Here is a 27,431-nt window from a genome sequence, read left to right as displayed (position 1 = left end):
AATTATACTTTCACCCTTATTGAACTTGTTATTTGTATTAATATTTCTAAAATCCTGACTTGAAAAGAAAAGTTTTATTATACAGAATATTTTAAATAACCTTCTAAGCAAATAGAAATGCATTTTAAGATGTAGGATAGGCTGTATAGTTTAAATATAATATGAAAGGTATTTTATAGCTGACAAAATATATCATTTAAGGTTACTAGAGTAAAATCAATAGTTTGGTTTTATATATGATTCCTACAAGATGGAATTCAATGAACCTATTAAAATAACACTAAAATTCTTTGGGCATGAAAATTTAAGCACAGGAAAATTAAGCTTTCTCTCTTATATCAACTTCTCTTCGTGGAATGGAAAATCAATCATAGTTAAGGCACATATATAAATAAAAGGGGAAACAAATCTTACTTATAATTAAACTTTTCTAACAGGAAGATCATGAATATATGTGCATTAAATTAATTTCTTACGAGTGTTTCTGATTATATCTAGTGCTCTTACTGGATGAATAAATAGAACTATAAAATTATTGCACTTTGTTACAGGTTCCAACGTGAACTAAATGTTTAGTCATACATTTTGATGCTCTGTATTTTGGAATTATGAATTATTAAGTGTACGTCCTATTGATGGGCATCCAATTTACAAGTATGATGTGTTGAGAAAATTTACGCCCATGTTCAGTAGATAAGTTGCTCTCTAGTTACCTTTTGTGTCCTCAAACATGGGTGTGACAACACCCCCACTACAACACTGGCTTGCTAAATTTAATTTGGCAGTGTTCCTTCCCTTTACACTTTGTGGAATGCATTTTAAAAAGACTTATATTAAATCTTCATTGAAATTTGATAGAATTTGGCAATGAATCAATCTGGTTCTGGGCTTCTCTTTGTTTATGAACTATGACAGCCTCAATTTCAAGTGCTTGTGATGGGTCTTACATTATTTGAACATTCTGTATTGATTTGGGAGATCCTGTATGCTTCTAGGTTTTCCAGTTTATTGTAAGGTAAGTTTTCAAAGTATAATTATAAAAATGTTTAGTGTCAGTAGCGTCTGTTTAAAAATTATTCTTTTAGTTTCTAATTTTATCAAACTCTAATTTTATCAAACTCTATCTTGTGTTTGCAAAACTGGATAACAGATTGTCAAAGATTTTTCAAAGAACCAAGTCTTTGATTTTGCTTATTCTTCTTTTAGTGTCTATTTTATTAATTACTTCCTTATTATTTCCCCCCTATTTTTGAGCTTTGGGTGGACCATTTTTTTTTCTAGGACAGTGATGTGAATAATTAGGTTGCTTGAGATCTCTCTTGTTTATTTTCTTTACTGTTAATAGTGCTTCTAGCTGTAAACTCTTCTTACCACTGTGATGACACTGTCTCAGGGGTCCAGGTAGGTTGTATTCTCATTTCACTTGACTCATGTGATGTGATGTTTATTTTACAAGTGTTCGTGGACATTCTGGAGTCTTTGCCCTTAGCTTTGTACTACTATGTCATCATGATCATATAGGATACGAGAAATCTCTTATTTTTATATTTATATTGTGGCCTATTATGGGATCAGATTTTGAATAAGTTTGATGTGCCATAGAGAAGAAAGTGTCCCCTATTATTTTGGGTAGAATGTATCATATGAATCTGTTAGGTCTAAACTTCATTTAGCTCTGGACTTTCTTTGCTTATGTTTGCTTTTACTTGAAACACATAGAGAATTTATATAGAAGAGCAAATTAGCAGCCAAAGCAATCTTCAGGAGGAAGAATACAGTTGGAGGCATCATAGTACCTCAACGCGAATTATACTGTAGAGCTACTGTGAACACATAGTCTGATACTGGCATAAAACAGATAACACAATTGAATAAAGGACATGAAAATAAACCAAATTTAATTTAGGAAGCTATTTAATTTTTAGGAAGCTTGCAAAAATATTCAGTGAGGAAAAATTAGCTCGTTCAACAAGTGGTATTTGCAAAACTGGATATTCACCTACAAAAACATAAATTAGAAACAAGTCTTTATCCATGTATGAGTTTCAATTCAAAATAGACCCAGATCTTAAAGCAGAAATGCTCAAACTGCTACAGGAATACATGAGAAATATTCGAAGTTATACAGGTCTTTCTAGAGGGGACACTGAGAGCAGTAACTCACCTTCATTGTCAACAGATGGCTCTACATGAATGCAAAGCATGTCAGCAAAGCATGAGCAAACTATCAGGAGAGCAAACAGACAGCTGACCAAATGGGAGACTATCTTTGCCAGTTGTACTTCAGACATGGGCCTAACATCCGAGATTTGCAAACAACTGCAACATTCAATGTGAAGAAAAGTTATTGCCCATCTCTAAATGGACCAATAAAACTAATAGAATTGCCAATAACCATTTGCTGTTGTTTAATTGTTTTGTTTTTTATTATGTATGTATACAGCCTTCTGCCTGCATGTATGCCTGCAAGCCAGTTCACCAGATCTTATTATAGATGATTATGAGCCATGTGGGTACTAGAAATTGAACTCTGGGCCCCTGGAAAAGCAGCCAGTGCTCTTAACCTCTGAGCTATTTCTCTATCCCTACCAATAACTGTTTTTAAGTGTTAAGCAATATAGTCATCAGGAAAATTTGAATTAATATGACGAGCTATCAGCTTACTACAGTAAGAATGGGTAGGCTATCATCCTGACTACATGATTACCGCAAGACATATGTAGGAGAGGAAGCAGAGCAACAAGAACCCTTAGTCATTTATGGATAGCAGAAATTGAGATTTAACTTTACTTCCTTATTTATGTGTGTTTGTCAATAAGTGGATGTGCACATATGTGTGCCATGCTTTTGGAAGCCAGAGGAAAACCCAGGATCCTCTGGAGCTAAAGTTGCAGGTGCTTATTAACAAAACAACAGCCTGGTGACCAATGAAACAAATTGTAAAATTTTCCTCCACATATTTAGCATGTCTTTACACAGTAAAAGCAAGTAAAGCGAGTAAATAAACAAACTCTGCAGTATTAACTTAAGAAATATGTATATATGTACATGTATACATACTTACAGATAGGTAGGTAGGTAGATATAGATATATAGATACAAATATATGCTAACAGGATTGATTTATTTTAAAACCTGTTAAGTTCTGTTTTGACTTTTCAATACTAATTATTTTTCAATTTTTTACTTAATCCTAATTCATGGGCATTCTGACATGCTAATATTTCTTAATTCAGTATTATTTTACATAATGTGATGAGGTGCTCAACTCTCCCTTGAATGTTATAATAGTAAATTAATTTTCAAAATATTTCTATAAACAAAGCAATACCATCTGTGTAGATGAAAATATCAGGACGGAGTTGGGAAGCTCATTTACTTTGCACATATGTTTTTAAATCTGACAAGATTCAGGAATGGATGCCACGGTTATGCTGTACATAGTTTAGATTAAGTGTGACTCATGTTGACTACAAGCAAAACAAAAATAAAACTCATCAAAATACAGCAAGAAGCCGACAAAACGGATTCAGAGAGAAATCACTCAGGAAAAGAAGTAGGATGTTTATGATTACCTAATGAGTTTTTGAAGAAGTGTTTTATCTACTCATGTTCATTACATCTGCATGTTTGTACATTTCTTTATTTATCATAATTGAATGTTTAACCTTCTTAATTTTGTTAAACATGAATTTACCTTTTTCCTAATTTGTACTTTTACCGTTATGCTTTATTATTAGCTTCTAATTGGTTTTGTGTTTTCACTGCTATGAAAATCATTAGAATAATCGCATTATTTTGCTCTCAGGAGAAAGAATTTAAGCTTAATTAGAGGTCATTGCAGTCCCCGATTGAATTAATTAACTACATCAAGCCTTTGGAGGGTAATCATATTCTTGGTGTGAAAAATAAACATGGGCCATACTTCTAAACCTTACATTGTAATGAGTAGCTTAAAATTAAAATTCCACAGTCATTTGCTCCTTTCAGCACCATAATCTATTTAAATATTTAAGAGCACATGTGACCAGTGTGTCTTGTTCTAAGAACATCATCATCTTTTCCAAACAAACTTACCAGCTTGAAAGGAGACAATTTATAAATTACACCAGGAGTTGTAAGAAAACTTTGTCCCAAATATAAGAATACCAGCTTAAGTAGTTCTACCCCTCATTGTACAGCTCTCATAAGTGTATAACATTCAAATGTCACTTTAACTCTCTCTTCAACTCAATTAACTGAACTTAAAGGAGTGATCTTCATGCAATAGTTGAGGTAACATGAGCTCGCCGTAAATGTCTGCATCATTACTTCCTTGAGACAATATACAATTGCAAAAAGTACTAAGGACTTCTGAAGACTAAAGAAATAGGATTTCTTAGTATAAATACATCAGCTATCAATCAATCAATCAACCAATCAGAGACGCTTATCAATTTTACTTTCAACTAGTGTTAACTTTATAAAAATATTTTTCAAAAGCAAGAATTATATAGTATGTGTAGATCTCTTATTCCCTTAAAATAATGGGTTAAAAATTTTAAAAGGTCAAATTATTTTTGGTAAAAGTAAAATAAAAAGATTAATTAACAACTCATTTCATCTTAAATACTTTGCTCAACATAAGGTAAGTTGTATAAGTATGAGAATATCTAAGATGTATTTATGTATTTAAAGTTTTTACTATCCTAGAAAATAATATTTAATAGATACATTTTTTTCTATTAAAACTTAAACATAAATTTCTAAAACTTAAGAAAAATTCCGATAGTCAGATCTAAAGGTAATAAAACAACATACTCAATAATATTAGAGAAGTGAAAAAATATATCAACACTGATTGACAATATATTATTTTTTTTTTCCCACAAGACGTGGGAAGGAACGGGCGGGATTCGAACATGTGCACAAGAGAGACCTGTGCCCTCTGCAGGAGGACGCCTTAAGGGCTGCCGGTTCACTGACAATATATTATAAAAACAGGATTGATTGAACTTATGTTAGAGATACTTTCATCTGATTCACATATTATATTTCTGATTCTTAGTGAGATCGAAAGAAGTCAGTCATATCTCACGTTCCATTCTTAATTCTAGTTATTTTTCCAGTTCAACCAAATCTGCAGCAACGTCCTCCTCTGCAGCCCTACAGTTCTCAACAGCTTCTGTGAAATTTGAAACTAACTATTCACCAAAAACAACCTGCCTCCACACTGCCCTCATCCCATAAGGACAATATTTCCAAATCTTCTGAAGAATCCAGAATATTTCTGATGTATCTCCAATGATGAAATTACAGATGGTTGGTAATTTTCTTTGTCCTGATTCACCAGATGAATGCTTTGTTAGCTGTTTATTGTTGGTTTTGGTTTTGTTTTATGTAATTGTTTTGTTTTTATTTTTTTGCTTGCTTATTTCTTTTTAGTGGATTTTTCATAAATCTGCAAATCAAAATTACTTCTTGTGTATACTCTGTGAGGATGGATGAATGATCTATGTCTAGGTATGAAAACAATATTAATCTGACTGTACGCATGCATCAGTGTCCTTGGGTGACTAGGAAAGCATTCAATGAGCAGGAGTAGATTTAAACATCACTCTCCAGACTATGTACCTGAAACTCTTCTCACTTCAAAACCACAGGTACAAAGATGGCCTTTTGTTTTAGTCAGCTTACCATCACCATGACAAAGACCTGAATTAATCAACTCAGAGAAAGAATTTATTTGTCTCATAGTTTCAGAGATTTAAGTCCACATTTGATTGATGCCATTATTTTTGCCTATGTATGTAGAAAAACACCATGAAGGCAAGGTTTATATTTCAGATTCTGCTAGAAGTAGACAGAGTAGAAAGAAGGAGCCATTCAGGAATAGCATACGCCCTAAATAATTCATTTTCTCCAATTATTCCTCCTTTCCAAGTATTCCCTAGATGTTATTTATTAGGATAGCACACAGTCAGCACCCTATTACATTCTGAGATTCACTCTTTCAAGTGAGAAGATTTAGAGAAACTGTTCATATGCAAACCAGTCTGTAATGGGGAACTTGTGTCAGCTAAGTTCATCTCATGAGACAAAGTACTGTCTGGAAATGTCAAAAAACAAACAAACAAACAAACAAAAACCAAGAATTCAAGAAAGACAAAATAAATGTAGCATTTTACTGAGCTACATTTAATTGTTCCAGGACAGGAAGGAACAAACAGATTAGGGTGTCTGCTGGAGGTCTCTGGGTTAGCCATTGTAGGACTTACAGGTCTTTCCATCTTTTTTATGATCTCACCTAGATGTTTGTTCCTGAGCAGGCCTGTTCACACCTTTCCCAGGAGAAAAAGAAATCTTTGTAGGATGCTTGACTCTGTTCTGTATGCCTACAAGTTCCCTTTTAACTTACTCGAAGCATTTTTTTTTTTTTTTTTTTTATGTTATTGTAGTTTTCTGGGAACTCAGTTCTGTGAGTTTGTATACTTACTCTCTGTTGCAGGTTATTTGATCACACTGTGAACTCCAAGATTGTGTTATTTACTGGAAAAAAAAACTGTTTTAAGTTATGATGAGGTTCAGCCATTAGCACTCCTTTAATCCCTCTGGCTGAAATACAGACACACCCCTGGTATACATGTTAAATTCCAAACAGTGAAGGTGAAGTTAGTTTGTACAAGGAAACACTCATTTTTGAATGATTAATTAAGTGTTAGACAAAATGACAAATCAGACAAAGATTTGACAGAATAGGATATGTGCCCAATTCACAAGAAAACAGAGCAAAAAATGGAAGCTATATAATAGAGCACAGAAAAAGAAGAAGGCAATTTTATCAGGACAGTTATAGAGAGACATGTGGCAGAGAGAGAACACAGTAGAAAACAGATGAAGACACAACAAGCCAGGGAATGAGAAGGAGCCAGAAGATTAGAACATATTGTCATAGTTAGTATGAGGCCAAGCAAGGAATTCAGAAGTCGAGAGAAGCCAGATTGAATCCGTCAGCTTGAAAAGGAGTTTGAGCCAGACCAGCTAAATTGAATCAGCCAGTCAGAGTTCAGAAAGAACTAGGAAATGGTGAGTTTATTAAGCAGCAAGTCTCAGAGGCTGAAAACATTCTATGCCTAGAAGCTTCCAGAACTAGGCCTAGGTCAACAGATGGTGGCACTAAGCCTCAGAGACAACAGTCACCCAGGTGAATAAAAGTTACATTTACAACTGAGAGAGCTTTGAAAGGAAAACCCCAAATACACATTTTGATCATCCTACTATACATTAACTTCTTATGAATAAGTTAACATATCATACTGAGACACTTAAAACAGTTCAAATATATATCTCATAGTGCTAAAAATAACACACTGAGCATGACAGAGGCTAATGGCTTATGCTTCTTCTGAAGGTACTAAAGTGGACTCCAATGTTGTTCTATTTGATGAGAAGCTAAATTCATAGAAACTAATTTATTTATCAACTCATATAAAATGGTGTTAGAGGCACAAAGTAAACATACCTACTTAGTAGAATGGAATGATTGCTTTAAAGTAAGAACAATGCCTCACAAAGCAAACAGTAAATACTAAAATGTCTGGCCCAATACCTATGACACACTAGAGCTAGGGAGACTCTCAAATCTTGGGCCACTCTGACTATTGTCTTATTTGTTGCATCATTCATGGTCATGCAGGACACCATTGCTTGCTACCGAAGTCTTTTCATGATGAGCACTGTTCTTTAGTCACTCATCTACCTTTCTGTGTACTCCATTACAATTTCTGTCTAAACCACTCAGCCTCACTACTTATCAGCCTATCAGGAGCTGCTTGCAGAGCATCCTACTTATTATCCCAGATTACAATCCCTTCATAATCTGAGAGAAAGTTGCCTTAATATCATGTTTTTTACACTATGCTTCGTTGAAAGACTATAATCACATAGGCAATACCAACATATGATCACATTTAATCTGAAGCTACTAGCATTGCAACAGCATTGGAGCATCTTAGTGGCTGAATGTTGGATGACTTTGCTAACCTGTGTGCATCCCAGGGATTCTTCAGAAAAGGACTCTTTCTGGTAATATGCATGAAACCATTATTTTTTTTTCAGTTCTCTGTCTCTGAACCTTTGATGAGACTCCACTTGTGGGGTCTTACAGACTTGTGAGATGTGTTTCAGTCACACTTCAGATTGCCCATTGCAAAACATTTTATCGAGGCTAGTATGAAATCCTCCTGGGCCACATCTGAGCACTGTAGCTTTCTTGAGCCTCCCATAAAACTATTCCAAAAGTGTCTCCAACGTCAAGTATAGATATAGTCAACAGGCTAACTCTTTCTTCTAATATTATGTCCTAATTTACTACAATTACAAAGAACTGTGAAATTAACTTATGTGGACAAAGGAGAATATATATATATATTTCACTATATATATACATATATATATATATATATAACAAGAGATGTTTTAGTTAGTAATTACACTGAACAGATTGCTTGATGACATCTAGTGGGAATGCTAGATGATGATGTCAAGGAGCACACAACAGTATGTAAGTAGCCTATAATATGCAGTAGGATATGAAAAACTATATATTTGACAGGGATGAGATTAAGTTATTGATTATCAGAAACATAAATAAGAAAATATTACAATATTTAAGCCCTATTTGTTTCCAAATGAAATTTGTAACATCAAACTTTTAAAAAGTTCCAGTGGCTTTTTGACAATTTGTGTTTATTGTCTTGCTTGTTCCTTGACTATTTGCATCTATTGTATTGCTAGTTCCTCAACCTAGAATTCACCTGAATACTTACATGTAACTCAAATGGTATGAAAGCAAAAAGGAGGAGGGGGGATGGGATAGGGGATTCTAGAAAGGGGAAATGGGGAAACAGAATGACATCTAAAATGTAAATAAAATATCCAAAAGGGAAAAAAGGGGGGGCAGTTCTAGTGGTTGCATATAAATTATAGTGTATGCTACCAAATAAAATTCACAACATAGTGATGATATGATATTTAATAAAACTGGCAACAATGAATGCTTTTTTAAAAAACTATTTGCAGATTTTATTTGATATTGTATTTAAGAACAAAACAAAGAGAGGTTAATATTTTCTATGATACATTTTCAAATATTTTATTAATTTAATCAGCAAAGAGGTAAACTATAGCCCCATCTTCTCAACCTCATTTAAGACTAGCAGCCAATATTGCTGCATAATCTACTACAAAGAAAATGAAACAGATGTTTTGAAATGACTGCATATTTAAATCACTAATCATAAAGAGGCAGTCACCTTCATTTTCATGGTTATCATTGTAATATTACTTTTCCAAATTTCATTAGCAAGATCATCTGTCAAAGAGACAGAAAATGCAAAATCGCATCTATTCCATCTGAATTCATTAGCATTTTTGTGTTTGGTTACCATGTACCACAGCTCAATTATGCAGCTGACTTTCATCTAAAGGAATGGTGTCCATCTGTTTAGGCCTATTTGAAATAGGATCATTGAAGCAAAAGAATTTATAATTGCAAATATTAACTAAGTTCAATATGAGTTTTCCACTACATTGATCAAATTAGAGAAGATCTCTCATGCAAATGTGAATGTGCTTGTGCAGAGTTGTTCTTCTAGAGTAGATGTTGTGCAGAAAGGGGGAGGGTCATGTACATCTTGGTGGCAGCTAGAGGCTGCACTGTGGGTCCTGTGAACCAACCGAGGGTTGGACCACAGTAGGCAGCATGATTGGTCTGCATGTTTACTGTAGAATACCTAGGGCTAGTGTTTAATGCTTGTAAAATGCCTTGCAAATTGCCAAGTTAAACAGAATTACACTTATGTTAAATGTATACGAATTTACTGGGAAACTAGAACAAAGATTAGATTTATAAAGGTTAATCGGTTTTATACATGAATAAAAATATTGTGTCTATTCTTCTAAGTAAGCAATATTGTGATCATGTTCATTTCACTTTCCTTGATGTTCTAGTAATAAATCATGTTGAAACTGTACAGAGCACAGTATCAGACAACTTCCCAAATCACAATGGGATGCTCTGAAATTCTAATAAAACAGTAACAGACATGCTTGGCTCTGTTTAATTTCACTTCTTAGTTTACATTAGTGACAAATTGTCAATATTGTTGTTTCAATGAAAAAGTATTAAAAAATAAGCATTGTGTTCTCCATTTGTCTAACTGTGTTATGTTTGGTGTTACTATATAGACCAAGGCAGAAGGCCATGTAAGACACACTGTAACATTTCCTCACTATTCAGTTACACAGAAACCTTTGATTTGATTTCCCCCAGAATTTTCATGGCTTCACAATCTCAATGCCACATTCACCTTCACTAAACATCCAAGTACTTTTGAAATAAGGGACTACTGGGAGCCAGCCTTAGCAGTGAACAGGTACCAGAGAAGATGTAAAGATAAGGCGAAGGCTTAGCAGACACCAAGACACGGGTGCTTTGCAAAATCAAAATTAAATCAAATCTTCTTTATTTATACAGACTTCAAAAACATACACGATTTCAGAAGACAGAAGATCATATCATTTTGTCCTGGGCATATTATTTTAGCATTCCCCAGGGTTACACTTAAGTAAAGATAGGATAGATTTTATTATCACTGACCCCATTTCTAAAATTCTACAAATCATTTCAGCTTAATCAAGCATAAGATAGCAGCCTGGTTTTAGCATTTTGCATTTTCAAGATGTTTAGATAGAATAGGTAAAATCCGAGTCTGTCCATCATGCTTTAAGCAGTATATTATTAACTTTTAATGATCAATAATATTGCTTGCAAATTAGCCTAAGCTTGCTTAGGAACCATCGTAGCTGTTGTTCAACTTTTATTGTATTTATATTCTTATAAGAATTTATTTAATAAAAGAATCCCTTGTTCCTAAATTAATTAAAATTTTAACACCCTGGTGTAAATCAATTTTTCCAAGCATGAGAAATCCTAATACCCCATTCTTCTTATGTTCATTCTTTTTTTTTTTTTTTTTGGTTTTTCGAGACAAGGTTTCTCTGTGGAACCCTGGCTGTCCTGGAACTCACTCGGTAGACCAGGCTGTCCTCGAACTCAGAAATCCGCCTGCCTCTACCTCCCAAGTGCTGGGGTTAAAGGCGTGCGCCACCACTGCCCGGCCATTTATATCATTCTTAAACCGCCTATCCATACTGTTATATTGAAGAGTTCTTACTAGGGCTTACTATATATAGCCTTTTATGCTTAGGTTACATTTCTAAGAAATTCTAAATATGCTATGAAAGGAGTTCAGTGCTTTGATCTCCTGTCATTTCTCCTGTCCTCCTGAACCTTGTCAGCCTCCTCTGAGTTCATTCAAATCTAATTATTTTGTTTTATGAATTTTCTTTGGGGGCAGATTGTTATCTAACAATCTCCAAGGCACAAAGAAGAGTCCACATAGGGTCAACTGAGGTTACTTCCTTGAAAGTAGGGGGAAGAACACTGAGGACTTTCTCAGGGGAATACAAAAACATCTTTCTCTGAAAAGATACAGGTGATTCATTATGTTAATAGAGCCCCAAGAATGTTGCATGCAGACTCGAACAAAAAGTAAAGAACATCAGGTCTTTACTGATCAGAGCAGGGCTCAGCTTTGCTGGTACTTTGTCAAATAGTTGTGCTGGCTTCATGACTCTCCCTGTTCCCCTAGGAAATGGCTGTACCAAGGAACCAGACAAAGATCTACAACATGAATTAAGGCATTAAAAGTGGGGGGACATGATGAAGCTTATCCAAAGATATACAAAAAATAATGAATGTGATAAGGAAAATAAATGAATTGCAGAAGAACAGGTTTTTTTTTTGTTTTTTTTTTTTTTTGTTTTTTTTGTTTTTTTTTTTTTTTGCAGGGTAAAATGAAAGAAAAGCCTAGGACTTAGATGTTTTGTAAGAAATTTTTATTGTTTTAGGAATTCTTTATTTTGTTTATCTTTTCCTGAGAATGTAATTTACAGAAGCAGCAGCAGAGGTGAATATGTATTCTACCATTATATTTTCAGTTCCTTATAAGCACATAATTGTGTTTGTTTATTGATTGATTCATCTTATCCTTGGAGGGAGCACCGTTGGCCCAGATGAAATGGCTTAATTAAGACCATATATTTACGTGTATAATGGAGTTATGTGTATTATAGGGGATCTTTTGGTAAATAGTTAATAGTACAAATCATTGTGTCTATCTTACACATTCTTATGTTATTTTGTCTGTTGTCTGTATTCTTCTATATCTATCTCCCACCACCTTCCTTAAAAACTCCCCAGTTTCCTAATCAAGTCACTTGTACCCTGCTACCACTCTTTATCCTACTTCCCGGTCTTCTGTATTTATGTTCATTGTCTTCCCTATAGAGTCCCCCCCTTCCCATTCTTCTGATCAGATCACTTGCACCATTAGTCCCTTCTTTATAGGTCCCCAGCTGTTCTATCCTCACCTCTGTCCTTGTAGAGAAAGTGCCACTTTCTATACAAGAAATAATCTGGAATGATGCCCTTACCCCACTCCTTACCACCTCAGGTCAAGAGCTCAGAAAACTTATCCCTGACCTCACCAGCTGTAGCACTAAGAACAAAAGGCCCTACACCTTGCCTGGACAGCACAGCAGAACTGATCGGGGTGATAGAGGTACAGGTGAGCCAGCCCCACAGGTGAGAGGGTGGGAGAGCTGGCCCCACAACTGGTTTGGCAAGAGGTAATGTGGGTTCTAAGATGATGTCTCACCTTGTCCCTTATCACCTCAGGCAGTCCAGAAAGCTGGCTCTAAGGTCATGAGATCCGGTGAACTGCCCTTGCCCCTCATGACTGCTGCATTTGGGAGAACAGGACCTGTACCTCACCTGGCCAACTAGTAGGTCTGGCGTTGGTTGATTGGGTGTGGGCAACCAGCACCGAGGATGAGAGAGCAAGAGATCTGGCCCCACTACCCCTCTGGCATGAGAGTGAGGTGGGTGATGGCCTCCTTCTCACTCCTTTGCCATCTGCAGTAGCCAGGAGAGCAGAGGTCATGAGAGCTGCAGAACTAGTTCTGCCCATTTGCTGGCTGTAGCACTCAAGGGAAAGCACTTCATCTGGGTAGCACTATGGAGCTGTCCCTGATGCCAAAGGCACAGGTGAACCAGCCCCAAGGGTGTGAGACCTGAAGAGCTGTCCCAGCCCCTTACAGGCTACAGCAGTTTGGAGAGTGAGCCTCCTGTGCCTTGATGGGGCAGCATACTGGAGCTGGCTCTGGAGGTATGGGTGCTGGTGAGCAGCTGTGAGTTGACCCTGCCTCCTGCAGATGGTGGTATTGGATGACCTTGCCAGATCAGTATTGGAGAACTCACCCTGGTAGTATAGATAAAAAAGAGCCAGCACACTCTTGGCTGCCACTCAAGTACAGATTCAGGGCTTTGTGTTGGCCCAACCCCAAATCTATAATTCATAACATCTGCACAGTCGGGACACATGAAGGGGCCAGTCTGGCTGATCCAGGGCTGCCAGATCTCCATGACAAAAGGTAGCAACAGGATGACCAGGAGGAGTCCCAGTGAGAATACAATATTGATGGTGTCATAGAAGCCAGCGATTTCATGCCAGACTAATGACTCATTGCAATGAACATTTTCAAGTGAAGATGTGTGGACAGAGGGATATACTGTGGGACACACTGGGACAAAGTATAGCTTCCATGATGAGATGTTATTTATGCTTTGGGATTGTTGTTGTTGGTGGTGGTGGTGGTTGTTTGACATACGCAGTCAACTGACTAATGGCATAGGCAACATGAAGAGGATTCTCTTCGATACATGTGACAGAGGGAATCATTTATTCAATTGAGGAAGCTGAATCTAGACATGATCGCTATGTCAAAATGCATATAAAACTGGTGAACATGGATGAGGTTATAAGGAAGTACATGAAACCTTGAGAATACTAGTAAAAACATATTAGGATAGGGTTGGAGCTCATTAAGGCTCCTTGACACTGGAAATATTTTTTAATCCATTCCTCAAAACACAAATAATCAAATCTACAGATGGAGTTATAAAAGAGTAAAAACCTTTCCAGGATAAAATGGCCTTCACTGGACATTGGAAATAGCAATATGACATATTCATAAAATTGAGATTTTTATTTTTCAATAGGTATATATTCAGACAATATAAGAAATTCCTCAGAAAATATTCACAGAAATACAGTAATCACCTTAAGACATATATTTACTTCATTAAAATGAGTATATAAATATTCAACAATAAATGAAAAAGTTCACAGCAACACTAATTACCACAGAAATACAAAAACAAACTCCAAGTAGCTCTTTACCATAGTTAGAAGGGCTTCTAGCAAACAAAAACCAAACACACACAAAACAAAAAAAATGCATCAAAGGCTGATGAGAAAGAGAAAGATTTGTATTTCAGTTGAATTGAAAAGAAATACAGAGGTTATGGGAAAAGTACAGGTTCCTTGTGCTTCTCCCTGACTCCATGGCAACATTTCCTGCAGCACTGTTCACAGCAGCCACAGTACAGAATCAACTGGGATGTGCATTGGTATAAAATGGGTACGAAGTGTTAGGCATGTAGTCAATGGAACCAGGAAACTGTCATTTATAATGACATAGAAAAATCTGAAGTACATTAAGTGAAATATACAGACACGGGAAGGAAAATCCACCTTTCCATTTGCGGTAGTTAAATCACGGATGGCACAGTATTAGAAAGTACAATCAAATCACAGGAAAGAAAGGAAATGGATAGACAGTGAATCATAAAATACTTGGGGGTGGGTAGAACATTAGAGTCACCTAGCCTACATCAATTAACTGTACATTTTATATTTCACTTTATGGTTATGTATGTGGAGCACGGAGTACATGTGTAACATGTCACATATGTAGCTGTCAGAGGATAGTGTACAGTGTAAGTCCTCTCCTTCCAGCCTATGGGTCCCAGGAACTGAAATCAGGTCCTTAGGTTTTAGCAGTCTCTCCAGCTACATGCTAAAGGAAGGCTTGGGGAAAAGAGAATAGTCTTCCACAGAAGGGTGGAGACTAACTCGGTATCTGATATCAAATGGTCACTCCTCAAGAGATACATACAAGTAATATTGTATAGACTTAATGGGTTAAATTTATGTATTTAGCAATATATATGTATATCCCTATATGTATGTAACGACAATTAATGAAAATAGAGGCTGTATATTTGAAAGAGAGCAAGAAGTGGTATATGGGAGGGTTTGGTGGAAGGAATGGGAAGGGAGAAAATGTGTAATTATATTGTAACTTAAAAATAGAATAACTAATAAAAGTTATGAAAATTGAAAAAAATAAACAAAACAAACAAAAGACCAACTAGAGAAGAATCTCAAGTTCCTTTTCAGGGAGAAATGTTAACATAAAAATATGTAGGAAGCATAGACATAAACTTCTCTGATTTTTCATGATGCATTGTAAACATGTTTTTGAATTGCACTCAGAAATAAGAATCAGTGTTATATGTCAATTAGAAATCAAACCAAACCAAACCAAACAAAACCCCCAAACAAACAAAAATCAAAACCAGAGAACCAGGTGGTTAGCTGACTGGTAGACTACTTGCCAGTTTTTGGAATCAATACTAACACTTGAAGAAAAAGAAACAGAACAAAAGGATGAAAAGTAATCATAAAAATAATATTTTAAATCACGTTTAAAGTATATCTGTTTCTTTTTTGTAAGAGAGAGATGTACTAGAGAAAAGTTCATCATATGCAAGTATGGAAGTTCCATAAAGAAACTTTACTTTGAACAATTATCGTAGACTAACAAAAATATGACCCAACAAACGTGCTTAAACAAATTGTAAAAGTAAAGTGACACATACTCATTATAAATCTAAGACAAGTAAAGGGAAATATGAATCTCAACAAGAACAGTGTGTAAGGTAATTAACTTCTGTAACAAACCTCAGCTTAACAGGATCTGCCTGTGTGCCCAACCGTTGGGTCTCTCTCCAGGAGGTCAGCCTTAGGCACCCAGTTTCAGAGACTACAGCTCAGACAATGAGGTGAAGCACCAACTAGCTTCAGACAAGGCCTATGAGGTATGCCACATCAGTCAAAACAAGGCCCCAGAGCTTTCATCTACCGGTTAGAAATGAAACCTACATATAATATATATAGGTTAGAAAACTCAAGAATTATATTACAGATCGAATTTTAAAAGACTAAAAATAATTTATAAACACTTTTAAACATAGTGTTTCTTCTTTGGGTTTTCTCATGTCTGAGTAGGCTTTTATTTTTTTTTACTAAGACTTCTCTTTTGAGAAGGGAGAAAAGATGATTATAAATATTTATAACAACCATGGCCCTCCCAGGCACAGCTAAGGTTGGTTTAGATTGTTTCTTTATGAAAATATTTTTCTTTCATGCTCAATATGGTTACTTCTCCCACATTGCAACTATGAATTTTCTTTCTCTTATTGTAGAATATTGGAATTCATTATAAATCCTGGATTTATACTTTGAAATTTAATGTCTTCATACAGACAAAAGGAGACACACATAACACATGTCATCAAAATTTACAGGCCCAGCAGCAATTCCAACCATCTTCTTTCAGAAATAGGAGAAACTGGAAGAAAAGTACATTTCAGCCTTATCAGATTAAATAATCATTATAGTAGGTTCTGGAAAAGGAAAGCAGATTTATATCTTGAAATTAAATTACCTCGCATTGATTTTATTAGATTTTTTTTTTTTTGAGAGCTGACCTAGATTTCTGACAAAACAGCTACTAACTAGCTCAGTACAGAATTCCTTTTCTTGTAGTAAAATATTGAGTATATTTACATAAAATATACTTTGGAAATGTAGTATGGAAAATGTTTATTAAATATAAATATTTCTTGAAAAGTTAGAGACGCTTATAGAAGTCAAATTATTTATTAATTAATTTTAACTGTATTGGTTATTTGTGAATTTCACATAGTACACCCTAATTCCACTCATCTCCAACTCCCCTTGTACCCATCCTCCACCCCTGCAAACTCCCCTCCAACAGAGGGAAAGAGAGTCTCATCGTGGAGGCTGTAGTGTGTCACAGTGTGTCCCACAGTGTGCCCTTCTGTTTACACGTCTCTGCTTGCTAATGTTCATTACAACAACTCATTGGTCTGGTATCTGGCTTCTGCTACTCTATCAATACTGGAAGCTCACTGGGACTCCTCTCGGATATCGTCTTGCTGCCATCTCATGGAGATCCTGTAGTTTTGGATCTGTAAGATCATTCCTCTTCATGCATTTTAGCAGTTTTTAGATGGCGTAGATATTGGGGTAGACCAGTTCAAAGCGCTGAATCTGGGCCTGAGAGCTATCTGAGCTGATCTGCCCATATTTGTCCAGCTTTCATGCTGGCAGGGCTGTCAACCCCACTGTATCCTGCTGTACCCTGCTGCCCAGGCAGTGCTCAGGGGCTTCTCTCCCTAATGCTGCAGCACGTGAGGGACAAGGCCAACTCTCCCGCTGTCATGACCCCAGGGCCACCTCTCCCAGATGCCATAGGTGGCAAAGGGCAAGGATGGAGGATGGCATTTCTTTATTGCCAAACTGCCACACAGCAGACAAGTAGGGTCAGCTCTCCCAAGCTAACACCCTTGGGGCTTACTTATCCATGGCCTGCCATGAGGGTCAGCTCTACTGTGATGCCCAAGTCGGGCAAAGGGTCTGCTCTTTCAAGTACTGCCACAGGTAAGAGACAGCGCCAATTACCAAATTCTCTTGTCCACCATTAGTGCAAAGGGCAAAAGGGATGGGAGGGGACATGTTTTTCACCAATGCCACTGCAGGTCAGACAAGTGGCTCAGCCAGCTCTCCTATGCTCATTCTTTCAGGGATAGCTCACCTGCAAAGCCCACAGCCAGGACCAGCTCTACTATGCTGCCTAAAGAGGTACAAGGTTGAGTCTGAAACACCGCAGGTATGGAGCAGGGCCAGTTCTCCTGCTCTGATGACCCTGGGACCAACTCGTCTGCCTGCTATAGGTGGTAAGGGGTGAGGTGTTGGGCATCTTTTTCCCTCACCCTTGTCACCATAAGGCTGACAAGTGTCAGGGCCAGCTCTCCTATAGTTAAGCCCTTGGGAATAGATCACCTCCAATTCTTACTATGTGTTGCTCCTGCTCTCCTGAGTACTGCAGCTGCTAGGGCCAGGGTCAGCTCTCCTATTCTTATGCCCACAGGGCCAGCTCTCCAAGGATGCCCGGGTGAGAGGTGAGGACATTACCTCAGACACCAACATATCCCTGGGTAGCAGCCTAGACCAAAGACATCTATCTGCCTGGGCTTTGATGGTAACAGAGCTCTGTTGTTGCTGACTATGGACCATTATGTCACCTGCCCAGTGGCAGCACAGGCCAGGACCCCACCACGGTCCTAGGTGCTATCACTGGCTACTCATGTCATTACTTCCTCACTGCTGTTGAGCCTCCAGTTCTACCTCTCTTCATCATGCCCACATCCTTCTGTTTCCCTTTCTCTTCCATTTCTCCATCATTTACTTGTTCCTCTTAGTGGTTCCCAGCGTCTCTGAGTTTCTGGGGTCATATCAGGAATAGTCTCAGGAACGTCATTCACTGCTTGTACTCTTTTGCTCTATGCACCCCATGTCCACTTCCCCTTCAGGATATCCAGGCTTGCTGTGCACTGAGATGGGCTGAAGAGAGGGAGGGAAGGATGTTTAACCAGGTGCAGGTGAGAACCATTCAGGATTTCTGTCATTGATGAGTGTACAGGAAAAGAGCATACCCAGGAACAGCATCTGAGAGCTACTTTGGTTTATTTGGCTGAAAGGGGAATATTTATGCCCCTGGGGGTGGCCAGGCTCTTTGTGGCAAGGTTTGTGTGGCTGTGTACCATTGGCCAGGCCAGAGGTGTTGGAAGATGCTTCATCTGCACATTCAGGGACTGTAAGGTGTTGGAAGTTGAGAGGGGAAGCTTATAAGGTCAAACAGGAAGCCAGAATTACTGTCAAGGCAATAAATTCTTACTAAGGCTGATGGTAGGGTAGCTGGCTTTATGACACCAGGTTGGCTGAGGAGAGGGAACCAACTTCACCCATGCTCATATTTCAAGTATCTGGTTTTGAAGCTTCTTCCATCCTTCCTCCATAATCCTGAGCCATTATAGTCCCCGAGCTCTGGGCAGGGGTCTCCTTGGGCATGGTCTGCCTCCCCAGGCCTTTGAGGCACCAGACCAGACGGATGGCCATCTTGTGCTTACTCCTTGCTCCTGCTTGCCTGATCCCACCTCTGTCTTGGGCTCACTCCCACCCATGGCCCATGATGCCAGGAAGATTCTTTAGTCTCCAGCTCTCTCCATACTCTAGGAGCCTCCAGGCCTGAGCACCACTAGACTGGTGGTTGTCTCAGGGTAGCTCCCTGTTTGAGCCCCCTGGAGCAGACTGGTGATCATCTCGGGCTTGCTTTTTTTTTTTTTTTTTTTTTTAGATGTTAGGCTACTCATCATTCAGATGTTCACAGGTCAGAACACTGAGGGTAGACATAGGCTCTCTCCACTCTGACACCTACTGACTCATGTGTGACACAGCAGCCACACCTCCAATGCCTCTATGGGCAGGTCACAGTATTTTTAAGTGGAGAATTCCACATGTGCATACTAATATATAGATTCACAATTGTATACATGAATTTCAAAATGTCAAATATTGTTTCAATGGAATTTCCATTAAAAGGAACAAAACCAACTGCTACCTTTTTTTTTTTTTAAGACACAGGTTAACTCTTAAGGTTTCTATTAGAAAATAAAAATATTTGTCAAGATGGGATGAATATAAATATGCATTTGGATTTGGGCTTTCAAATAAATGAAAAGCTTGAACCTTTATTTTGCTGCAATGGTAATCTTTTCTTCATCTTTTGTGAAGTACAAGTTTTCACACGAATACATCTAGGACCACAACATATTCAGAATAATATAGGATATTTTAGAAGTGATGGATGTTTCAGAGCAAGTGACTTCTGACATTGCCCGGTGTGTGGTGCAGGAGAATCAGAGTAGATGAGGGAAAATTGACAAGGAGAACAAAAAAGATGCTGAGAACAGCTGACTTGTGGAGTCAAATAAAATTCTAAATTTCTAAAAGTGACTTCTAACAGGACAGTTTGATGTTCTGAATAGTTGTTTTCATGTGATGCAAAAAAGCTAGGATCGTGACTGCCCACCCTCCAGTGTTCTCCTAGATCATGACATTGGTGTCTAGTGTTAGTGCCAAGAGATCCCTATGACTATAGGAAAAGGAAGGAAAATGTTGTCTTATTAGTGATGGTGAAACCCTAGAGTTCATGGCATCAAACTCAATTAGACAAAACTTCCAGGGCTTAGCTCTATATGTGGATCTTTGGACTAGCATGTTCTAAACCATTCCCAGCTCTAAGCTATTCCTAGCACTGCATATAACAAGACATGGTTGGCTGGCTGAGCCACTGATCCCAGCACTGCAAAGGAGAAAGCAGGGGACTAGAAGCTCCTTCTAGGTTGGTCCTTGTATTTCCTTAGGTATAGGTGTAGCTAATGGTACTGATTTGAGTACACATCAGTTCAAAAGGTTGCATATGTATAAGATATCATCTCCACATAATATATAAATTAATGAAATAATATAGAAGGCATTTTGGTAAAAAGTTAGGTGTTTTATTCAATAGTGTATAAACTGGGGTGTAATGACTTTGTTATCAGTCATAGTAGATAATTTGTCATGGAGTGGTATACTTTCACTCAGTGATGTGTAAGGTTGCTTGTGTTATTTGGATAAACTATCCAACATGATAACAAGCTACAGTCAGAATACGATATACTTCCTAAACCCCCCTTTCATTTCATTAATATGAAAGTGCCCAGTTTTGCTTTTAAAACTTGCATCTTAATAAGTGTGTGTGTGTTTGTGTGAGACAGATGGGGGTGAGACACAGTGAGTATATTTGCACATGTATGTGGAGCTCAGATGACAACATAAAAGAGTTGGTTCTCTCCTTACAAATGTGAGTGCCAGAGATTCAACTAAGGTCATCAGTCCTAGCAAAAATCCTCTTCACCTGTGGAGCCATCTTTCTTCTCATGGAAGGCATAATTTATAGTCCTAATCAGTAACAGGGTATCGTTGGCTTTTGAAAGATTAAGGGCAACCTCATTCTCTATCACATAATAAGTGACCTAAAGTAAATGTACATCCAACGCCATCATATCAAAAGTCAAAAATGACCTAGTTAAGTCACTATGGTTAGTAATAATCACAGGACTCACATCTACTCTTTGTAAGACAGCCTGATAACCTTGGGTTTGCGTGCCCTTTAACAAGAATGAAAGAAGCTACAAAATGGTGATTCTAAGACATCACTAGCTAACGGAGGTGGCCTCTTCAGGTTCCACATCACCAATTGCTGTGATTCTTGGGTGCCTCCCTTACCCCAGGTCTCTGTATTATCCTGGAGATGACCCCTCATTTTCCCACCCCTGTCAGCTGCAGATTCCACTCATTCTCATGGCCCTCTGGCCGTTCCTCCAGTCCTTCTCTATGCCTGAGCCTGAACCCCCCTCCCATTTCCCTTTCTTTTCCCTCTCCCATCCAGTTTCCTTCCTCTACATGCCTCTTATGACTATTTTATTCCCCCTCTTAAGTGAGATTCAAGCATCCTTGTTCGTTCTTGCCTTGCTTCTTGTTTAGCTTCTTTGGGTCTGTGGAGTGTAGCACAGCTATCCTGTATTTTATGGCTAATATCAACTTATAAGTGAGTACATACCATGTATGTCCTTTGGGGACTGGATTACCTCACTCAGGATGATACCCTCAAGTTCCATCCATTTGCCTGCAAAATTCATGATGCCTTTTTTTTTTTTCAATAGTTGAATACTATTTCATTGTGTAGATGTACCACATTTTCTTTATCCATTCTTCAATTGAGGGACATATAGGTTGTTCAAGTTTCTGGCTATTACAAATAAATGTTATGAACATAGTTGAGCAAGTGTCTTTGTGGGATAGTGGAGCATCTTTTGGGTATATGCTCAGAAGTAGTATAGCTGGATCTTCAGGTAAAACTATATCCAGTTTTCTGAGAAAGCACCAAATTGATTTCCAAACTGGTTGTAAAAGTTTGCACTCCCAACAGCAATGGAGGAGTTTTCCCCTTGCTCCACATTTTCACTAGCATGTGCTATCTCTTGAATTCTTTATCTCAGACATTCTGATGGATGTAATGTAGAACCTCAGAGTTGTTCTGATTAGCATTTCCCTGAGGACTAAAGATGTTGAACATTTCTTTAAGTGTTTCCTGGTCATTCAAGATTCATTTGTTGAGAATTCTCTGTTTAGCTCTGTACCCCATTTTTAATTGGTCTCTCTGAATTGTTGATATTTAACTTTTTGAGTTCTTTGTAAATTTTGGATATTAGCCTTCTGTCCAATGTAGTTTTTGGTGAAGATTTTTTCCCAATAATACAGAGATGGGGGATGGAGCAGAGACTGAGGGAATGACCAGCCAATAACTGGCCCAACTTGAGTTCTATCCCATGAACAAGCACCAATCCCTGACACTATTAATAATACTCTGTTATGTTTGCAGGCAGGGGTCGAGCATGCCTGTACTCTGAGAGGTTTCACCTAGCAACTGACAAAGACAGATACAGACACCCACAGCCAAACAGTGGATGTAACTTGGGGACTCTTCTGGAAGAATGTAAGTATTGTGGGCCCCAAAGAGGATAGGAACTGCAGAGGAAGGCCAACAGAGTCAACTAACCTGAACCCTTTGGGCTCCCAGTCTGAAACCCCAACAAAAGAACATACATTAGACGTCCCTGCACATATGTAGCAGATGTGCAACTTGGTCTCCACATGGGTCACAGACAAATGGAGCAGGGGCTATCCCAAAAGCATTTGCCTGTGTGGGGGATATGTTCTTCTAGCTGGGTGGGGGAAGTAAGAAAAGAATGGTTTCTCACTCACTCAGAGGAGAAGTGGAAGAAGGTGGGAGGGCAAGAATTCTGGGAGCGGGTGACCAGAAGGGGGTGACCAGGAAGTGGGGATTGATAGGGATGTAAAGTAAATAATAAATAAATAAATAAATAAATAAATAAATAAATAAAACAAAAAATGGCACCTGTCATCAGCACTTGAGGATAAAGACACAGCTGTGCACCTCACAGGCAGAGATAAGAGTACTACCAAGAACTGTCACACTAAAACACACCATAGCCACTCATGTAAAAAGTAAAGTAGAGATAACTCTTTAAACCGTAGAAGAAAAGTCTCACTCTATCCCTAAGGGACTTTTGCTTCCCATAAATTGATTTTTAAAAATATCAGAAGCTAGAAGAAAATGAAAGCCATTTAAACGTGTTCAGAATGGTGTGCCAAGTGAGAACATCCTTCAGCAAGAATAAGCAAGGCACACCCACTCCAGGGAAAACAGAAGTTGTCATTCTTCAACTATCTTTCAGGAGCAGCTACAGGTGATAACTTAAAAGGGAAGGTGAGAAAGACAAGGGAATTGTAGCAGCAGGTGAGAAAGAAGTCTTCCATAAAGCAAAAGTATGAACAAGTAGTAATGTGGTCTATTGTCAGTTTTTGATATTTTAAAACAAATTTCATTATGAAAATCACTGTAACGTGACTGTGAATGTGTTTGCAGGTGTGTTTACGACATCACAACAATTACATCAAAACAGGAAATTCTAAAGGGTCATGAGGAAAGGAGAGGCAGGGTTTCAGCACTTCACTTTGAAGTGGCATCACAGCGAGTGGGAGGCATCAGTCATAATGCCAGCCACGTGTTCAAGTACCACTTTCTAACCACACAGAGAGAACAGTTTATATAACACATAAGAAAGCAGAAAAAGAGAATAAATTTAAAACAGTTGTAAAAATAAAAAACAGGACACCATGGAAGTAAGAATTAACATTAATATGAAATTAATATAAGGATAACAAGACTGGAGTTGACAATGAGATCTTCATAAGCAAGTCAATTACATACTATTTGCAAAAAAATTCATTTAAAAATTATATAAAGCACTTCTAGGTTTCAGAATGATTCACAGCATAAATATGAATGAAACTCATGCTCGCAGCATGATAGAATGTAGACGTAAGAAAAACTAATTTTGCAGTAAAGACGAAAGTTAAAAGATGGACCATTGGAAAACAAGGAGAAAGAAGGGCAGTGCGCAGGGAGAGACCCTCAGTGCACAGGGAGAGACTAGCAGTGCGTAGGACAAGACCCGCAGTGCACACGGTCCAATATCAGCAGGACCATTCATTTCCTTCTTCCTTAGCAGCCTGCACTGTACATCTCAATGAAGGTTAATCAGCAGAAAGAGAGTTCCCTGGTTTACTCAACATTTATTTCTCTATGTTGTGCAGATGAAGTGTGTGGTATCTTCAGCAACAAGGATTTAAATACATGGTTATGAGAGGTAAGCAAGAGTAATGATAATAGACTGACCTGTTATTTGTACCTCCAGAGCCTCCCTGACCAATAACTCAGAGCGCAGGAAAAATTGACAACATAAAAACCTGAACTTAATTACAGCATATGTTCTCATATTCTAATGTGCATAAAATAAAAGGCAGTGTCAGAAACTTGAAGGCTGGTTACAAATAAATAGACTTATTAATGTTGATAGTACTGATATTATGCTTCAACGTGTCCGTAATGGAGATGGGATGATGTTCAACCAGTGCTTAAGAGCACTGGTTTCTTTTCCAGAGAACCTGGGTTCATCATCCTTAGGACCCACATGACTGCTCACTCCGGCAGTACGTCCAGTCCAAGGAGGATCTGATGCCCTCTTCTGGTCTCTGTGGGCACTGCAGGCACACGATGTGCAGAGGTACATGCAGCCCAAAGACCCATAAACAAATATATACAATCGTTTTAAAATTTAAAATATATTTTTTAAAAAATGTACATAGCATCCTGAGACGACTATTCAGATATTCACATATAACGTTGTGTGTAAGACAGTTTTGTCAAAATGGGATGAGGATGATGCGTAAAGGTAAAAATGAAAAGTTCTGGCTTAAAAGTAGTACGTTTTAATTTTTTGTGTTTTATGTTTTATTTGTAGATTTTAAATTCTCTTTTACATTTTAATTGCCACCCACTTCTCTTTTCCCCTGTGGGCCCTCCCATGTACCACATGAAGTGATTACATCTTTTATTTATTATTGGTTTTCTCTCTCTCTCTCTCTCTCTCTCTCTCTCTCTCTCTCTCTCTCTCTCTGTGTGTGTGTGTGTGTGTGTTGCACAAAGACATGGCAAGAAGAGTATCTTATATGTATATATGCATGTGAAAGTAACTTTTACTTGCCTGTTATAATTGTCATCTCACAGGTTTATTGTCTCTGCTAACCTAGGCCTTGTCTTGGAAGCTTATAGCTTCCATACAATCTTATCTAGGCCTAGAATGTTTTAGCACCTGAGACTTGCTGCTGAATAAGCTTTCTAGTTCTTTCTGATCTCTGGCCAGCTGATTCAACTCAGCTCTGGCTCAAACTCTTCTCCAAGGTGACTAATTCATTCTTGCACTTCTTAGCTTCTCCTGGATGGTTCTGCTTAGCCTCATACTAACTTAGGGCAGTGTTTTCTAATCTTCTGGATCCTTCTCATTCTCTGGCTTGTTCTGTGTCTAGTTTGTTCTCTCTCTGCAACCTGCCCGGATCTTTGTGGGGCTCTCTCTTAAGTCACCTCTATCTCCTTGCTGTTAGGCATATCCTGTTTTATTCATTCTTTCTCTGGTTCATTCCTTTGATGCCACTTAGTTAGACAACACTTTCAAATATGGATTCGTCCTTCTACAAACTAACTTTACCCTCATTGTTTGGGATTAAAAGTACGTACTAAGGGTGTGTCTGTATTTCCTCCAGAGGGATCAAAGGTGTGTGCTAAGGGCTGAGCCACACCATAACTAGAAACAGGGGTTTTCAGTAAATGACACAATTTTGGGGTTCGTGGTGTGATCCTGCAATATAGGTGTGTACATCGATCCATAAATGAGACTTCCAGACAAGTGTTACACACAAAACAACATCACATAACTAGAATGTACCAGGGAACAAAAATATAGGAATATAGGAACTGATCTATTCACTAAAAGTGTGTAATATTTAAAGCACCGAAGAACTATAATACATGCAAAGAATTAAACATTTCAGGAGACGACATCATTATCTTCATGAGCACTGCACTGGTGTTTTGTCTGCTCTGCTTTACAGTCTGCATGTGGCTAAGATTTTCCTGGGGGAAGATAATGAGAATTCTCTTTCTATTGTGCTTTTATATTTTCCTGTTATGGTGGCCGGCACATTTTTACAGGAAAGCTACCTGAAGGTTGGTATGGCAGCTGTCACCTCCATGCTTTGCACATTGCCTATGGAAGGTGTACAGTGCACTGGAAATTGGCTGTTCTGCATTTTACCCTATGGCACAATGACTTTCACACAGACAGACATGTACTAGAAAAGTAAAATATTGGCACTGGTACATGGAGGTCCAGCCTCTGACTGTGTGAATGGAAATGTGGACAGTCATTGGAAACTAATGAAAATGAGTGTCAGCATCATTGCTCATTCTAAACAAATCATGCTTGGAATTTTATCTAATTTGTATTTTCTATGATATGTAGACAAAACTGAATTTAAAATTGAAAAAAATTAAAATGATAAATTTGGTAGAACCAAATAGGAATGTTTTGGTTTTGATTTCCGAATAGAGGATTTTCAGAAAAACATTTTTTCTAATGTCTAAATTTATAATTGTTTGTAAATGTAAATTTTGTAAACAAAATACTTTCTTTTAAACTTTACAACGAAACAAGCCAGTTTAATTTTTATCACTAATAAGTAGGGTAAAATTTGTATTATAATTCATATTAGCTTCAGAGACTAAGCTCAGGATATATTAGAAAGCAAAACAATTCTATTGTCAGGCTTTGACCTCTGCATTATTGATTCATAGCTAAACATGACATTTATCTGCATATATGTGTTTTTACAAATAAAATAATCTTTACTCAGTATCATATCATGATCTGAAGTCCTGGTCTAGAATTTGCAATCTGTATTGAAGATATTGATTAACCTGACAAAATGTGATTCCAGTGTTATTTATGTTTGCATATTTTGATGTATTTCTGAATCATTTGTAATTTATTACTCAAATTTTTTTATTTTACATAAATAGCAACACACAAATATAAAGCAAATGACTTTGGTAGAGAATGAGCTTTATCTGATGCTGCACTTTTAAAGTTCCAGGACATATGTCATTCTCCCTGAATCAAAGAATATATGATATCTGAGCAGTTAAAGTAGAGGAAAAATGCTCATAGGATTTAAGTAGCGTTAGTG

General features: G+C 37.6%; 1 non-coding gene across 1 annotated transcript; it reads right to left on the bottom strand.

Annotated features, from left to right (window-relative positions):
* Window positions 1-19,511: 19,511 nt before the first annotated feature.
* On the bottom strand, window positions 19,512-19,643 carry LOC117708002 (small nucleolar RNA SNORA17). The gene has a single exon (XR_004606738.1). It is a non-coding gene; the product is annotated as a small nucleolar RNA SNORA17 (small nucleolar RNA).
* Between the last annotated feature and the right edge of the window lie 7,788 nt (window positions 19,644-27,431).

This window comes from Arvicanthis niloticus, chromosome 4 (genome assembly GCF_011762505.2).
Source record: "Arvicanthis niloticus isolate mArvNil1 chromosome 4, mArvNil1.pat.X, whole genome shotgun sequence".
In the NCBI taxonomy this organism is placed as follows: Eukaryota; Metazoa; Chordata; class Mammalia; order Rodentia; family Muridae; genus Arvicanthis; species Arvicanthis niloticus.
Note: the sequence above shows the minus strand (reverse complement) of the source record. Positions and strands in the feature narration are given on the sequence as shown.